The sequence below is a fragment of the Odocoileus virginianus genome, unplaced genomic scaffold, assembly GCF_023699985.2.
Source record: "Odocoileus virginianus isolate 20LAN1187 ecotype Illinois unplaced genomic scaffold, Ovbor_1.2 Unplaced_Scaffold_1, whole genome shotgun sequence".
NCBI classification, from domain to species: Eukaryota; Metazoa; Chordata; class Mammalia; order Artiodactyla; family Cervidae; genus Odocoileus; species Odocoileus virginianus.
This window is the reverse complement of record NW_027224263.1, coordinates 7,228,300-7,246,889: the sequence shown is the minus strand read 5'-3', so window position 1 is coordinate 7,246,889 and position 18,590 is coordinate 7,228,300. Positions and strand designations below refer to the sequence as shown.

The following is an 18,590-nucleotide window of genomic DNA, read 5'->3' as shown; positions in this document are numbered from 1 at the left end:
TTCCTCTGGACTTTATCATTTCAGACAACAAATCCAGTGTCATTTAAATGGGTGTTCCTATATAGGTAATGTGTCAGTTCTCTCTGTTTTTTAGCTACTTTAAAAATTGTCTTTAGTTTTTGGAAGTTTAATTATGAAGTTTATACTGAGGACTTATTTGGATCTATGCTTTTTGGTCATTGGTCTGCTTCTTGAACCTGTAGGTTTATTTCTTTTGCCAAATTTGGTAACTTCAGCTATTTCTTCAAATACATTTTTTTTTTTCTGCTACAATCTCCTTTTCTGGTCCTTATAAGACTCCAGTTAGACTAATTCTAAATTTTTGGTTCTTACCCACACAAGTCCCTGAGGCTACATTCATTAGTTTTTCCACACTAATTTTTCTGTTTTTCCAATTGAGTAAACTCTTGCTTTGTCTTCAAATTCATTACTTTTAACTTTATCATCATCACTCTACCACTGAGCTCATACAGTGAGTTTTCAAATTTTAGTTACTGTATTTTTAATTCTATAATTTTAATTCTGTACTTTTTAATACTTTATAATAATTTTTATTTTATTTCTTTGCTGAGATTTTCTATTTTTTGAGTTGAATTTCAATAGAACTCATCATTGTTTATTGAATCATTTTTATGATGGCTGTTTAAAAATCCTTTTCAGATTATTTTAGTGCCTGATTCTTTCAATTTTGTCATCAATTGACAGTCTTTTATCACTCAAGTGGTGTTTGTCATGGTTCTTGGCATGACAAGTGATTTTATATCTTGGAAATTTTATTATATTAAGAGACACTTGATGCTATTTAAATATTCTGTTTCAGCACACAGTCACCCTGTTTAGGTTTAGCACATAGGTCTTGGTACACTTTTGAGATCTGCAGTTCCAAGGGAATTTTAGTTGTTATAGCCCTTACAGTGTTATTTCAGTCTGCTTTGTTATTCTCGTGCTCCCATTCAAACCCACAGGTTTCATGTAGTCTGTATGATGCTGCTTAGTGGGATAATTTTTCTTTCTTTTTTTCTATTTATGTCTGCTGATACTTTGGGTTGCAGGTCTCTCTAGTCTCCATTCTTTAATATATGAGAGAGAAAAATAAAGGGATCTTACCAAGGTATCTTTCCTCATTTTACAAAGTCCTTAGCCTGTCTGACTCCTTTCCACCTTTGAAAATCCTTTTTTTGTGACTGACTATTGAATTATTCTGAGATATTTAGTTGCATTTAGAGAGGAGAAGCTGAAAAGTGTGAATCTATGCCATCTCACAAAGGAGTTTGAGTGTGTCTCTGGTAAACATCATTAATCTGAATTTAAAACAAAAATTTGTTCTGAGAATATATTATTTAACAAGCCATGATAATTTTCCTAAGAAATTTGAAAATATTCATCCCATTATATTCTTGCTTCCTTATACATCTCATTATTTTGTTGGCATATCTGTGGTCACCATAATTATAGCTCTTTCATAGGAAATTTGTCATTATTACATGAATGATTTAATGAATTTCTGTTTGTCTTTAATGCTTCAGTTTAATCATGAGACATGAAAACATTTCAGACTTTGGATTGGGAAAGTATTTCCACAAGGCCATTTTTATTTGCTTTTACCAAGTAACTCAGTGGTATTATATATTCAGGATATATTTTAATCTCAATTTCTCATCCTGGGAGTCTCTGTCTCAGATGCTATATCATTAATGCTAAACTTACATGTTAAGATTCATATTTCAAATAATCAGAGTTTTTTTCTTCTGTCATCTACACTTCAGGAAAAGAAAGACAAATTTCATTGTCTCTGTGCTGATGGACATATTTTTATCTGCTCTCTGTTTTAACAAATAATGTAGTCTTTCTTGTTTGCTAATTTTATTTACAAATCTCAGTTCTAACTTTATACTTCCTAAGACTTCATCTCAGGGCAGAGAGAGGGGAGAGTTAACCCAATTCTTGATATTAGTGAAATTGACATTTCTTTCCCACATGCAATAAGGGCAGCTGCAATATATCTCACTCATTTAGTGCTCAAGTTTTAATTGTCATTATTTTCAAGAATTTTCTTTTTTGTCCTCAAAACACAAAAATAGATGAAAATTTATATCATGCTCATGGATTGGAAGAACTAATACTGTTAAAATGGCCATACTATGCAAGTCAATCTATAGATTTTCTTATCAAAATATTTACAGCACTTTTCACAGAACTAGAAAAAAATAACGCTAAAATGTGTGGAAACACAGAAACCCCAATTAAGACTAAAGGAAAAAGCTGGAGGTATCCTGATCCCTGATTTCAAACTGTAATACAAAACTACAGTAATCAAAAGAGTATGGCAGTTGTACAAAAACAGACACATAGTCAATGTTCACATAGAATGCCCAGAAAAAAACTCCACACACCTATTGTCAATTAATCCAAGACAAAGAAGGCAAGGATATACAATGGGGAAAAGATGACTTCCTTAATAAATGGTGTTGGGAAAATTGGATAGCCCCACACAAAAGAATCAAACTAAAGTTCTTTCTCACATCAAACATAAAAATAACTTCAAAATGTTTGATGAATGTAAGACCTGAAATCATAAAATTTCAAGAAGGAAACATAGGCAGTACATTGGTCTTAGTAAAATTTTTTTTTTGGTTATGTCTCCTCAATCAAGAGAAACAAAAGCAAAAATAAACAAATGGGACTACATCAAACTAAAAAACTTCTTCATAGTAAAGAAAACTATCAATAAAACAAAAATGCCAGCTACTGAATGGAAGAAATATTTGCAAATGATATATCTGATAAGGGGTTAATATCCAAAATATACAAAGAACTCATACAACTCAACATCAGAGAAACAAACAACCTGATTAAATATAGGTGGCAGACCTGAATAGATATCTTTCCAAAGAAGACATACAGATAGCCAATAGGCAAGTGGAAAGATGTTCAATATTGCTACTCAACAGGGAAATGCAACCAAACCTATAATGAGATATCACCTCACACTTACCAGAAAGACAAAAAATAACAAGTGTTGATGAAAACATGGAGAAAAGGAGCCCTTCATGCACTTAGTTAGTGGGAAGGTAAACTGGTACAGTCACTAGGGAAAACAGTATGGAGATTCCTCAAAAAATTAAAAATAGAACTACCATCTGATTAAGTAATTCCATTCCTGGATACTTATATGATTAAAATAAAAACACGAGTTAGAAAAGATGCATGCACTCAATATGTTCTTTGCAACATTATTTACAACAGCCAATATATGGAAGCAACCCAAGTAACCATCACTTGTTGAGTGGACAAAGATTTGTTTTATATATACACAATTGTATATTACTCATCCATTTAAAAAAAAATGAAATCTTGCCATTTGCAACAACATAGAAGGACCTAGAGAGTATTATGCTAAGTGAGATAAATTTAGAGAAAGACAAATGCTGTATGACTTCAATTATGTGGAATTTTAAAAACAAATAAACATACATTAGAAAACAAAAACAAAGTCATAGCACAAAGAGCAAACATGTGGTTGCCATAGGGGAGGTGGGTCAAGGGAAGGAGAGAAATAGGTGAGGTGAATTAGAGGTAAAATCTTCCAGTTGCAAAAAATGTGAGTCACATGTGTGGGTAATATAATCAGTAATTATGTCATATCTTTGTATGGTGACAGATAGTAATTAGATTACTTGTGGTGATCATTTTGATATGTATAGAAACATCAAATTACTATGTTTTCTAACTGAAACTAACATAATGTTTTAGGTCAGTTACACTTAGAACAAATAAATCAGCAAGCCAAAAAAATCTCAGAAAAAAACAAGATAAGATTTGTGAATACCAGAGGCAGGCATGGAGGAGTAGGGGGAATTAGATGAAGGTACAAACTTCCAGTTATAAGATATGCAAGTAGTAGGGATATAATGTACAACATGGTAAAGATAATTAATGCTTATATATATGTGGAAGTTAAGAGTAAACCCTAAGAGTTCTCATCACAAGGGAGAAAAAAGTGGATGAAGTAGGTATAGTAATATAAGTAGCCCACTTAATTTGGTGAGATTTATTGACCAATTTTAAAATAGTCCAGCAAAATTTAGAAATGCTCAGACAGAGTAGTGATAAGGAAAAAATTGGACTAGAGCAATCTTAGTGGTGAATGAATATATTGTATTTTTGAGAAACCTATTATATGTGGCATTTGTTCATTTAATTATTTTTAAAAATATGACACTTTTGTTCGGTTTCAAGATGACAATGCTTTGTTGTACATTCTATTCTCTTCTTGGAAGTCACCCTAAAAGCAACAAGAAACAGGAGAAAGATATATGCAAACTCTGATTTTGTTTGAACTCTATTCAGAGAAAACCTTGAAACAAAAAATGACTGGAATGAGTTCCAAACAATGAAATCAAGCATGATTGTAGAAGAAACTAAAAGGAGAAATATAAGACCACAAATCTTATAAAGTCAGAAATTTTCAATTTCCTAATATAAGGTGGGTATTTTGAAGTGTGAAGTGAGAGCTCCTCAATTTCAACAGCAAGAAAATTATGCATACACCAGTATTGTGAGTTTCTCTAGATCTGATTTGCTTCCACAAAATCGAAGAGGTGATAGTGGAACAAAGAAGCATACAGACAATGCAAATTTTCAGGAAGCAACCCGTATTTGTGGCATTCTCATTGGTATTGGTACTCATATGCCAAGATGTATTGCTTATGTCTGTCTATTTCTTTGGGCCAGGAAAAACAATAAAAGTTAACCGAACACTCACAAATCCTCAGGCACAAATAAGTAACTCTTACCTTGGAATAGAACCCTATCCCCTTTAAGACAACTTCCTGCAAATAGCTTGTCTTAAAAAAAAATAAGAAACAAAAACAAGAAAACATAAGAAAAAAACAAAAACAAAAAAAACATAAACTTCATTCAAAAGATCTTAAAAATTAACAACACACACGTAAGAAATATGAGAGACAATGACGGGAAAGGTGCTTGGCAAGTTTAAAAAAAATTATCAGAGCAATACTGCAACAAAACAGATGAGAACTGTGGCAAAGTATTTCACCACAAAAATTGAAAAAATCTCAAAGCTATATTCTTTCTAGAAGAGCATAAAGAAGAGATGCAAGAACTATTGTGATATAGAGAGATAATAGGAGATGCTATGTTTTTCTGTAACACTTCAGAAAAAAAAATCAGAGAAACATCACAGAAATGAAAGCAAAATTAGAACTGTCTCAAGGAAAAATAAAACTAGGTACTACAATCAACCCACTGAGTTACAAATATAGTAGGAAAAAAAGCAGAATTGGGAAAGTGCTCTTAAAATCAAATTGTGAACATCCTTTGCATCATAGAGAAAGCAAGAGAATTCCATAAAAACATCTGCTTCATTGACTACACTAAAGCCTTTGACTATGTGGATCACAACAAACTGGAAAATTCTTAAAAAGATGGGAATACCAGACCACCTTACTTGCCTCCTGAGAAACCTGTATGCAAGTCAAGAAGCAACAGTTAGAACCGGACATGGAACAATGGACTGTTCAAAATTGGGAAAGGAGTACATCAAGGCTGTATATTGTCACCCTGTTTATTTAACTTATATGCAGAGTACATCATGCAAAATGCCAGGCTGGATGAATCACAAGCTGGAATCAAGACTGCCAGGAGAAATATCAACAACCTCAGATATGCAGATTGTTGTTGTTGTTCAAGTACCCTACTTCCAAGGGCAAAGGAGAAGCAGCAACAAGACAGTAGGAGGGGTGCAATCGCATTTAAAAATCAAACCTCATACCCACTAGTAACGCTTGGAGGGCACAAACAATACCTTGTGTGTACCAGGACCCAGGGAAAGGAGCAGTAACCCCCACAAGAGACTGAACAAGACCTGCCTTTGAGTGTTTGAGGGTCTCCTGAGGAGCCATGGGTCAGCTGTAGCCTGCCACAAGGACAGGGCAGCAGCAGTCCTGGGAGGCACAGAGTGTTGCATAAGCCCTCTTGAAAGAGGTAGCTATTAGCCCCACAATAGAGCCGCCAAGCAGACAACTCACAAACTGGAGAACAATTATACCAAAGAAGTTCTCACACTGTTGCAAAAGTTCTAGGCCCCACAACAGATATGCAGATGTTATACACTAATGGCAGTAAGCTAAGAGGAACTAAAGAGTCTTTTGATGAAGGTGAAAGAAGAGAGTGAAAAAGCTGGCCTAAAACTCAGCATTCAAAAAACTAAGATCATGGCATCCTGTCCTACTACTTCATGGCAAATAAGTGGGGAAACAATGCAAACAGCGAGAGACTTTATTTTCTTGGGCTCCAAAATCACTGTGGACAGTGACTGCAGCCATGAAATTAAAAGATGCTTGCTCCTTGGAAGAAAAGCTATGACAAACCTAGACAGCATATTAAAAAGCAGAGACATCATTTTGCCAACAAAGGTCCATATAGTCAAAGTTATGGTTTTTCCAGTAGTCATGTACGGATGTGAGAGCTGGACCATAAAGAAGGCTGAGTGCCAAAAATTGATTCTTTTGAACTGTGGTGCTGGAGAAGACTCCTGAGAGTCCCTTGGACAGCAAGGGGAGATCAAACCAGTCAATCCTAAAGGAAATCAACCCTGAATATTCATTGAAAGGACTGATGCTGAAGCTGAAGCTCCAATACTTTGGCCACCTGATGTGAAGAGCTGACTCACTGGAAAAGACCCTGATGCTGGGAAAGATTGAAGGCAGGAGGAGAAGGGGACAACAGAGGATGAGATGGTTGGATGGCATCACCGACTCAATGGACATGAATTTGAGCAAACTCTGGGAGATAGTGGAGGACGGGGAAACCGGCAAAAATAAACATAAATGCATTATTGGTAGCAGCCCATGTCAGGCCAAGTGGACAAAGAATAAATATAGAAAACCTAAATAGCACAACTGGTAAGGTAGATTTTTTGTATGCATCATATTCTATACCATGAAATACAGAATGAGGACTTCCCTGGTGGTCCAGTGGTTAAGACTGCCTTCCAATGCATGAAATAAGTGTCTGATCCCTGGTCAGGGAACAAAGGTCCCACATGCCATGGCGTGCAGCCAAATATTAAAAATAATAAAATACAGAATGTATTTTGTATTAAAGGACCCCTGAAATATCTTCCAAACAATGAATATTTTGCTAGAAGTGAAACATCATTTTTCAAAGTAAAAGAAATGCAAAACAATGTGAATATTCATTAACTACAATTCAACAAAAGTGGAAGGTAATGACAAAACTAGAAAACAAAAAATCCTGCTTTAGACACTTTCTCTTAAACAATTCAAAGAGAAATTTGAATCTTACATTAGGATATATAACACACGATGAAAACAGAAATACTAGATATCAGAACCTATATGATGCATGTAGAGCACTGCCCAATTAAATTCCAGTCCTAAATACTTGTACTAACAAAAAACTAAAAATATGTAAATCATCAAACCAAAAAAATTAAGGAAAATAAGACAAATAGGAGGCAAATCAGAAGAATTAAAAGGCCTTAAGAATTATTGGATTTAAGGAAAAAAAGTTGGTTCTTTGAATAACAATAAAATTGAGAAGCAGGTAGCTAATCTAATCAACATAAAACATTGGGGTATTTTTAAAAATGAATAATGATTAAATAAGTACAGATGAGGAATAATGAGACTACTCTGTTCAACTGTGTGCAAATAAATTTGAAGACCACAATGAATAGATAATCCTTGCAAAAAAATACACCAAAACTCACTCACAAAGACATAAAAAAATCTATCACAAAACACGCATTACATGTGTGTGTGTTAAGTTGCTTCAGTCGTGTGACCCAATGGACTGTAACCTGTCAAGCTCCTCTGTTCTTGGGGATTTTCCAGGCAAGAATACTGGAGTGACTTGCCATGCCCTCCTCCAGGGGATTTTCCTGACCCAGGGATGGAACCCACATCTTTCACCTCTCCTGCATTAGCAGGAGGGTTCTTTACCACTAGCACCACCTAGGAAGCCCAAAACATGCATTAGGGTTCAATAATTTCACAACATTTCTATTTCTTGGAATTCATCTGAAGAAAAAATAAGAGAAATAAATGTATGCACAAATTAGTTTATTAAAGAATTGTTTGTAAAAGTAAATAATTTGAACAATAAAGGAAAAGCAGCAACAACAAAACTTCTTTGTCAAGAGGAGCTGAAAATTAAGGGTTGATTGAAGTACTTGGGCTCTAAATCCTAGTTTTTACCTCCTGCAATCTACCAAAAACAAAACTGGAAGATCCTGGTATTTTTCTATTATACTTAGTCACCTTGCCATTTAGTTTCAAAGTGAAATGAGAAGGTTAATATGGTGGAGAAAAAATGGAATATATTGCAAAAATTCAAATAGAACCTTTTTAAATGAAAGCTATTAGGAATAAAAACAAATTTCAAATTTTACACAAAGTTTTCTAGTTTTAACTCACAAAACACACATAGATTTTTGGATACAAAGAAAAATCTTTCCTATGGACACCAATATGTAGTGCATACCAAGGAGTAATTGAATCTTAATTCAGGTTTAATAACTTTCCAGCTTGGAAACTTTCAGCTTCAGTTTCTGTGTGCTGTGGAAATGAAAGAATTCAAGCAGACATTTTCCACTTCAATTATAGTCAGCTTTTAGGAAGCAAGAGATAACTTTTATGAAGTAGAACAAGGTTTAGTAAATCCAAACTTTCCTTGATATTTTATTAACACATCATTGATAAAAGTTAGTCTTCAAATCTAATTTTTTTCTTTTTTAGGAAGGTAATGCAATTTGTACTCTAAGTTGCTCTGTTTGGTGGTATATAATTTGGGCCTCATTGAACCATTGGGGAGATACTCCTTGTAATTATCTAATGTTTATAAGGTCTGTTTTGTTTCTGTTTTTTTTCCCCCCTATTTCCAGCATTGTAAATAGCTAGCTCTGTAACATTGGATGACTCATAATATTTTGATGTCCAATTCTGAATCTTTCCAAATTGGGTTGATAAAATCAATGACTTAAACCCATCTCTTTGTAATCTTAACAAAGTAATGTTTAAGAAATGGATAGTCTTAGATTCTGAAACAACCTCTTAGGCTCCAGCAATGCAAGTTAAAGTGACTTAACCTGCTGAAGAAAAACTAAAAATGCATTAGCAGTGCTAACATATCAGGAATCATTTGAGTTACATCCAAGCACAGGAGCTGCTTTAATTGTATCATATACATTGACTGGCTTGTTATGATGGTCATGTCTATCACATGGTCCATTTATAATTAGTGTTAATTGCCTAATGAGTGATTAAGGACAAATTATTTTAAGTATTTACTTATTTGACTGTGCCAGGTCTTAGTTCCAGCATGTGGAATCTTAGCTGAGGCATGTGAAATCTAGTTCCCTGACCAGGGATTGAACCTGGGCCCCTGCATTGGGAGTGCAGAGTCTTAGCCACTGGACCACCAGGGAAATCCCAGGGGCCAATTCTTTTAGATTAGTCAAAGTGTTCACTATGTATTGCCTTTGAATCTTTTTTCCCCGCTCTTTGCATTTCCTTTATCTTTACTAATCATTCTGTTTAGGAAGCAAAAACCAAGATTCTTACCCAGAACAAGCACTTTATAAAAAAACTCCTTGTATTCCTCAGTATCTTTCATGTACTCTAGAAGCAATCTCACTTGATAGTCTTTGGGAAATTTTTCATCTTTAATCTGCAGTCTTAAAACCTGCTATGCTTTTTGTTTTGTTTTGTTTTAACAGATTTAATGAGGTGTAATTGATATATAGGACCTTCCCTAGTAGCTCAGGTGGTAAAATGCAATGCAGGAGACCTGGATTCGATCCCTGGGTCAGGAAGATCCCCTGGAGAAGGAAATGGCAACCCACTCCAGTATTCTTGCCTGGAGAATTCCATGGACAGAGGAGCCTGGCGGGCTACAATCCATGGGGTCCCAAAGAGTCAGACACGACTGAGCGACTAACAGGCACACACTGAAATGAGTATTGGGTGTATGTATCTTTGCAGAATTGATATATAGTAAGCTGTATGTGGGATTCTGTATGTGTATGTGGTGGCACTAGTGGTAAAGAACCTGCCTGCCAATGCAGGAGACATAAGAGACATGGGGTTTGATCCCTGGGTCGGGAAGATCCCCTGGAGAAGGGAATGGCAACCCACTCCAGTATTCTTGCCCAGAGAATCCCATGGACAGAGGAGCCTGGTGGGCTACAGTTCATAGGATTGCAAAAGTTGGACACAACTGAAGCAACTTAGTATGCAGGCACACAACTTGTATATATTTAAAGTGTACAATCTGATACATTTTGACAAATCTATACACCCATCAAACAGTGACCACAATCAAGATAATGAACATACCATCCATAATTCCCCAAAGTCTCCTCCTGCTCTTTTGCCTCTCCTTGTACCCTTGCCTCCCCAAGCAACTACTGATTTGCTTTTTGACACTAGAGGTTAATTTGCATTTACTCTAACTTTATATAAATGCAATCATAAATATGTACTCTTTTCTTGTCTGCCTTCTTTCACTAAGCATAATTATTTTAGATACATCTATGTTGTTGGGTAAACAGTATCTAACTCCTTTTTAGAGTATTACATTGCAAGTAGTATTACATTACATGAAAATACCACAATTTGTTTATTCATTCACCTCTGGGAAAATATTGGGTTACTTCTAGGTTTTTGGCTATTCCATATAAAGCTGCTATGAACAGTCATATACAAGTCTTTATATGGGCATAAGCTTTCATTTTACTTGTGTTCTGCCTAGAAATGGACTGTTGAATCATATAGTAGGTAGATATCTTTAACTTATTTTTAATTGAGGTATAATTGACATAACATTAAAGTAGTTTCAGGTTTATAACATAATGTTTTAATATTTGTATATATTGTAAAATGATCATCATAACAAGGCTAGTTAACATCCATCACAATTGCACATTTTTTTTCCTTGTGATAAGAACTTTTAGGATCTACTCTCTTAACAACTTTCAAATATGCAATAGAATGTTAGTAACTATAGTTGCCATGCTGTACATTGCCATGACATTCATTTTATAACTGGAAGTTTCTGTTTTTTTGAATCATTTCACTTATTTTGCCTCCCACCCCCAGCTCCTGCCTCTGATAAACACCAATATGTTCCTGGTATCTAACAGCTGTTTTTTTAAAAATGTGTTTATTGAAGTAAATTATACATAGCATTTATCATTTTAGTATTTTTAACTCTACAGTTCTGTGGCTTTAAATACATTCACACTGGTTTGCAGTCATAACCACCAACCATCTTCAGAACTTTTCATCTTGCAAAACTGAAACTCTACAGTCATTAAACCCTAACTTCCCATTCCCTTCTCTTCTAGACTCTGGCAGTCACCATTCCACTTTCTATTTCTTTGAATTTGACTACTCTAGGTATGTTACGGAAGGAGAACCACACATTATTTGGACTTTTGAGACTTGCTTTATCTCACTAGACAGAATATCTTCAAGGTTCATCCATGTTAAGGCAGGTGTTAGAATCCCCTTCCTTTCTTTTAAATGATAATAATATTCCATTGTACATATATGCCACTTCATTTTTATCCATTCATCCATTGATGGACATTTTGGTAGCTTCCACATTTTGGCTGTTATGAATAATGGTGCAATGAACATGAGTGTACAAACATTTGTTCGAGTCCCTAATTTTATGTCTTTGGGGTATATGCCTAGAAGTGAAATTTCCCCATCATATAGTAATTCAACATTTATTTTTTTAGGAATTGCCACTCTATTTTTTTTTTTTTTACATTGGCAGCCCTATTTTATATTCACACCAGAAATGCATGAGGTTTGCAATTTCTCCACATCCTCACCTTAAAAAAAAAAAAAATAATAGCCTAATAGGTGTGAATAACCTTAGTGACTACTGATTAAATGAAATGAATGAATACTAACACATATATATGGAATTTAGAAAGATGGTAATGATTACCCTATATGCAAAACAGAAAAAGAGACACAGATGTACAGAACAGACTTTTGGACTCTGTGGGAGAAGGCGAGGGTGGGATGTTTCAAGAGAACAGCATCGAAACATGTATATTGTCTATGGTGAAACAGATCACCAGCCCAGGTTGGGTGCATGAGACAAGTGCTCGGGCCTGGTAAACTGGGAAGACCCAGAGGGATCGGGTGGAGAGGGAGGTGGGAGGGGGATTGGGATAGGGAATACATGTAAATTCATGGTTGATTCATGTCAATGTATGACAAAAACCACTACAATATTGTAAAGTAATTAGCCTCCAAATAATAAAAATAAATTTAAAAAAAAGAAAATTAAATGTTGTTCAGTGTTGTTTAAGAGGCTTTAAACCCTTTTCAAACAAACTGCTATGTAAAACAACATGGTCATTCTGTCTGAAGTAAAGGTGGGGACCTCAGAACTCTGCCTGTTTTCCAGGCTCTCAGCCCTGTTCCTCTCCCTGCATTACCCTAAAGGGACACCTGAAAGCAGTCCACAACATCAAATAGTTCGAAATATCACCACTTAAGTGTTCAGAGTTGTAACTTCTCCTTTGGTAACTAATGTAGCCACCATTTCATTCAGTGAAGTTAGTTTCAAAAATTAAGGCAAAGAATTCACAGCAATCAGAGGAGAAAAAGAAATAAAAGGAATCCAGATAGGAAAAGAAGAAGTAAAACTCTCACTGTTTGCAGATGACATGGTCTTCTACATAGAAAACCCTAAAGATACCACCAAAAATTACTAGAGCTAATCAATGAATATAATGAAGTTACAGGATGTAAAGCTAATACACAGAAAGACCTTGTATTCCTATACACTAACAATGAGAAAACAGAAAGAGAAATTAAGGAAACAATTCCATTCACCATTGTGACAAAAGAATAAAATACTTAGGAATAAATCTACCTAAAGAAACAAAAGACCTATATATAGAAAACTATAAAACACTGATGAAAGAAATCAAAGATGACACAAATAGATGGAGAAATATACCATGTTCATGGATTGGAAGAATCAATATAGTGAAAATGAGTATACTACCCAAAGCAATCTATAGATTCAATGCAATCCCTATCAAGCTACCAACAGTATTTTTCAGAGAACTAGAACAAATAATTTCACAATTTGTATGGAAATACAAAAACCCCAAATAGCCAAAGCAATCTTGAGAAAGAAGAATGGAACTGGAGGAATCAATCTGCCTGACTTCAGACTATACTACAAAGCTACAGTCATCAAGATAGTACAGTACTGGCACAAAAAAGAAATATACATCAATGGAACAAAATAGAAAGCCCTGAAATAAATGAGCACACCTTTGGACACTTTATCTTCGACAAAGGAGACAAGAATATACAACGGAGAAAAAACAATCTCTTTAACAAGTGGTGCTCGGAAAACTGGTCAACCATTTGTAAATGAACGAAACTAGAGTACTTTCTATCACCATCCACAAAAACAAACTCAAAATGGATTGCAGATCTAAATGGAAAACCAGAAACTATAAAACTCATAGAGGAAAACATAGGGAAAACGCTCTCTGACAGATCACAGCAGGATCCTCTATGACTCACCTCGCAGAGTAATGGAAATAAAAGCAAAAAATAAACAAATGGGGCCTAATTAAACTTCAAGCTTTTGCACAATGAAAGGAAACTATAAGCAAGGTGAAAAGCCAGCCTTCAGAAAGGGAGAAAATAATAGCAAATGAAACAACTAACTAAGAATTAATCTCAAAAATATACAAGCAGCTCAATATCAGAAAAATAAATGGCCCAATCAAAAAATGGGCAAAGAACTAAATAAACATTTTTCCAAAGAAGACATACAAATGGCCAACAGACACATGAAAAGATGCTCAACGTCACTCATTATCAGAGAAATGCAAATCAAAACCACAATAAGGTACCATCTCACGCTGGTCAGAATGGCTGCTATCCAAAAGTCTACAAGCAATAAATGCTGGAGAGGGTGTGGAGAAAAGGGAACCTTCTTACACTGTTGGTGGGAATGCAAACTAGTACAGCCACTATGGAGAACAGTGTGGAGATTCCTTAAAAACCTGGAAATAGAACTGCCATACAACCCAGCAATCCCACTGCTGGGCATATACACCAAGGAAACCAGAATTGAAAGAGACATGTGTACCCCAATGTTCATCACAGCACTGTTCACAATAGCTAGGACACGAAAACAACCTAGATGTCCATCAGCAGATGAATGGATAAGAAAGTTGTGGTACATATACACAATGGAATATTACTCAGCTATTAAAAATAATGCATTTGAATCAGTTCTAATGAGGTGGATGAAACTGGAGCCTATTATACAGAGTGAAGTAAGTCAGAAAGAAAAACACCAATACAGTATGTTAATACATATATATGGAATTTAGAAAAATGGTAACAATGACCCTATATGTGAGACAGCAAAAGAGACACAGATATAAAGAACAGACTTTTGGACTCTGTGGGAGAAGGTGAGGGTGGGATGATTTGAGAGAATAGCATTGAAACATGTGTATTACCATATGTGAAATAGATCACCAGTCCAAGTTTGATGCATGAAACAGGGCACTCAAAGCCAGTGCACTGGGACAACCCTGAGGGATGGGATGGGGAGGGAAGTGGGAGGGGGGTTCAGGATGGGGGACACATGTACACTCATGGCTGATTCATGTCAATGTATGGCAAAAACCACTACAATATTGTAAAGTAATTAGCCTCCAATTAAAGCAAATTATTTTTTTTTTAAAAAAAGGACAGCCAATGGAGAATATTGATGGAAGAAGACAGCTCATAATAAGTGTACTGGCTTTGTATTAATATTAATTTTTCACTGTAGGTATTACCTGGCTAAATGGCTAACTGGAAGGACTGCAGGCACAAGTCAATAAGGAAGGTGAAATGGAAAAAAATAAATAAAGCAAAGAATTAAAAACTTAAAGACTTAAAGCTGTTAAATATCCTGTGTAATCTTACAAGTGTCCTCACAGTTCCTTGGTATGTCAAAGTACTTGGCAAATCCATATTATCCCCTAATCCTTTCAAATTGACTTGAAATGCCCTGACATCATTTAAAAACTAATTTCAAGCTGATGAAGCTTTTACTGTTCTTGTATTTTAAATCTGAGGAGGCTGTAATCTAAATTGCTTGAACATCCACTCATCCTTATATGCATGAATTTCCAACAAATATACTCTATAGGAGCCACTATTTACTGGGTCCCCCATATTGCATTATTTTCTTACTGAAATCCAGATTCATGAATGCTTTCTTAATATGTATGCATAAAATAGTTTCTGAGTTAATCAAACAGTTAAAGATACAACATAGTGTAATGGCTGACATCATGGGCTATGGAATCAGACTGCTTGAATTAGATTCATGTTTCTAATTACTTTGCCATCTTAGGTGAATCAGGTAACTGATCTGGACCTCAGCTTTCATTGGAATTTATTTCATAGAATTGCTATGAAGACAGTCGTTTAGTTGCTCAGTCATTTCTGACTCTGCGACCCCATGGACTGTAGCCCACCAGGCCCTCATCTGTCCATGGGATTTCCCAGTCAAGAATATTGGAGTGGGTTGCCATTTTCCTCTCCAGGGAATCTTCCCAACCTAGAGATCAAACCCACGACTCCTGCTTGGCAGACAGATTCTAAACCACCAAGACACCAGGGAAGTGATGAAGATTAACTATACTAATATTTATAAAGTCATTAGAACAATGCTTGGTATATGCAAACACCATAAGTAGAATTAGATAAAATTTCCTTCTTTTGGGACAAAAGATATGTAACAGTTAGGGCTTCCCAGGTGGCACTAGTGGTAAAGAACCCACCTGCCAATTCAGGAGACATAAGAGACATGGGTTCAATCCCTAGGTTGGGAAGATCCCCTGGAGGAGGGCATGTCAATCCTCTTCAGTATTCTTTTCTGGAGACTCTCCATGGACAGAAGAGCCTGGTGGGCTACAGTCCATAGGGTTACAAAGAGTCAGACACAACTAAAGTGACTTAGCATGCATGTATGCATGCATGTTGCAGCTATATTTTCCTAGAGATGTGTTGAGTTATATATTGATCATGTGCTACCTCACTTTATAAATCCAAGGGGCTGTATATGGATTTGATGAGTGTCTTTCTACAAAGAACTTTATATGAAAACAGAACAGGAGTGTGTTACTCAGAGCACTTGCTTCCCTCCATAATCTGGTGCCTGCTACTTTACTTGCCATCTCTCATCAATCTCTTACAAACTTCATTGATTTAAGCCATAACAAAGTACTTATAATCATTCAGAGGAATCATGCTTTCTCAACTTCTACACTGTCTCAAATTCTGTTCCTTCTTCCTGAGTCATCCCTGAAACATTTCTTCTTCTAGCTAACTCATGTGAGATTTCAGTACTAATTGAGCAATTGTAATTAACTGTTTAATTTTATGTGAGATCTGGGCTTGATGACAGAGTATCATAACAACTCCCAAATCAGTAAATACTATGGGGAAGCAAAAAGATATTCCATGTTAGCCTTCTCAGCCTGTGTTATAGCATAAAATTCATTCAACCTAATATGCATCTTATAGCCAGGTCCCCATTCCACCTGTAGTCAGAGCACTGATCTCTCCTCTGTCTTTACCTCATTTTCCCTTTCGTTTCTCCATGGCATTTGCCTTAGGGCCAGATTCAACTATAGCCATTATTCACCACTTATCACCCCTTGAAAATTCTGGACAAACTTGTCTTATAAATTGCCTTTCCCTTTCTGTGCTGGTGCCAATTTCTGACTACAATGGTGTAACGACTACCCAGAATAAGACTTTAACATATCCCAAATCTTCATACTAATTCCCAGTCAATAGCCCCCTGAGGTAACCACTACCATTACATATTAGTATTGACTCTTTTTAAAATCATATAAATAGAATATAGAATATAGTATGTACTCTTTCTTTCAACATTAATGTAAATAGCATGCATTCATATTGTTACATGTATTTTGTTCTTTTCATTGCTCTTGCCCTGTAGGAATTTACAACTACTAATTTAAATATTATATTGTTAGACATTTGTGTTACTTTCAGTTTTGACTGAAGCTCAATTTTTTTATAAAGTTTCTTACATGCATTTATACTTATGATGTACACCTTAAAGTGGAATTTATGAGCAGTAGAAATGTACACACACACACACAAACACACACCCCTACCAAGGACAAATATAACTCTAAACCCTTAATGAGTAAGAAAATCAGTGATCATTTACTAGGAGCAACCTGTTTTCCCTGACATGTACTGGTCATGGCTGCCTCATAATTTGTAACACAGATTATTTTTCAGCATAATTCATATCTAACATGATAATGAAGATGGTCTTGATTTCTCATTATTTATCATTCACTTGTGTATGTGTGTGCTTAGACATTCAGTCGTGTCCAACTCTTTGTGATCCCATGAACTGTAGCCTGCCAGGCTCCTCTGTCCATGGGATTCTCCAGGCAAGACTACTGGAGTGGGTTGCCATTTCCTTCTCCAAAGGATTTTTCCTGACCCAGGGATCAAACCTGTGTCTCTTATGTCTCCTGCAGATTCTTTACCACTAGCGCCACCTGAGTTGTCCCTAGGAAAAGACTAAATGTGAATTTCTTCAACTTCACCTATGCCACTCAACTACTGCCCTTCCAGACATGCTTTGGATAACAAAGGGCCAGAATACAGCCATGAATGCTTCTTAATATCCATTCTTTTATCTAAGAAAATTCAGCTAGGAAAACTTAAGATGTCAGTAATTCTTAACTAAGGGTCTGTTTAGTATATAACAGTATATATCTCCTCCTTAATTCAGACTACTGTAAAAGTAATAGTGCTGGGTTTTAGAATTATAAGATACTATATTCGATTGTATATCTTTTCAAGAGTCAGCATGTTCTGTATTTCATTTGAACCATACAATTCCTATGATTATTAGACAGGAGAGATGGTTATTTCCATCTGATGTATGGAGAAGCTGAGATAGAGGGGTAAGAGTAAAGTTAGCATGGTGGAGTAGGAAGAAGAACTAAATGAAGAACAAAAATACACATGACCTCATACCCTAGAAGCCATTAACTGGTTGCATGACATTTTTAAGATATTTACCTGTTTATTCCCCTTTTGAAATGATGATAAAATCTGTGCTGTGTACCTACTATGGATGTTGTGAGGTAAAATAAAATGCAGATAAAACACTTTGCAAACGTATAGGCACTAAGCAAATGTGAGGTATTCTTATGGACTTGTTCACAGCTATACATTTCATCAGGGATGCAGTCAGTATGAAAAACCATCCTACACGGAAGAATCTAGTGCTTTTTCACAACATTAAGATGTGGGGAAGTAACACAAATATAGAATCTCAAATGTCTTTCTAAATGTTTCTCTTGATTTCATGCTTGACCTACAGTAGCCTGAGAAAACTTTTCTAAAACATGAAAATATTCATCATGTCATTCCCCTGCCTAAAACTGTTTGATGGCTTCCCATTACATTAAAAATCAAACCCACACTCCT

The 18,590-nt window shown here is 35.5% G+C and overlaps 1 non-coding gene across 1 annotated transcript; it reads right to left on the bottom strand.

Annotated features, from left to right (window-relative positions):
• Positions 1-9,400: 9,400 nt before the first annotated feature.
• On the bottom strand, positions 9,401-9,472 carry TRNAG-CCC (transfer RNA glycine (anticodon CCC)). Its single transcript has one exon. It is a non-coding gene; the product is annotated as a tRNA-Gly (tRNA).
• Positions 9,473-18,590: the final 9,118 nt, after the last annotated feature.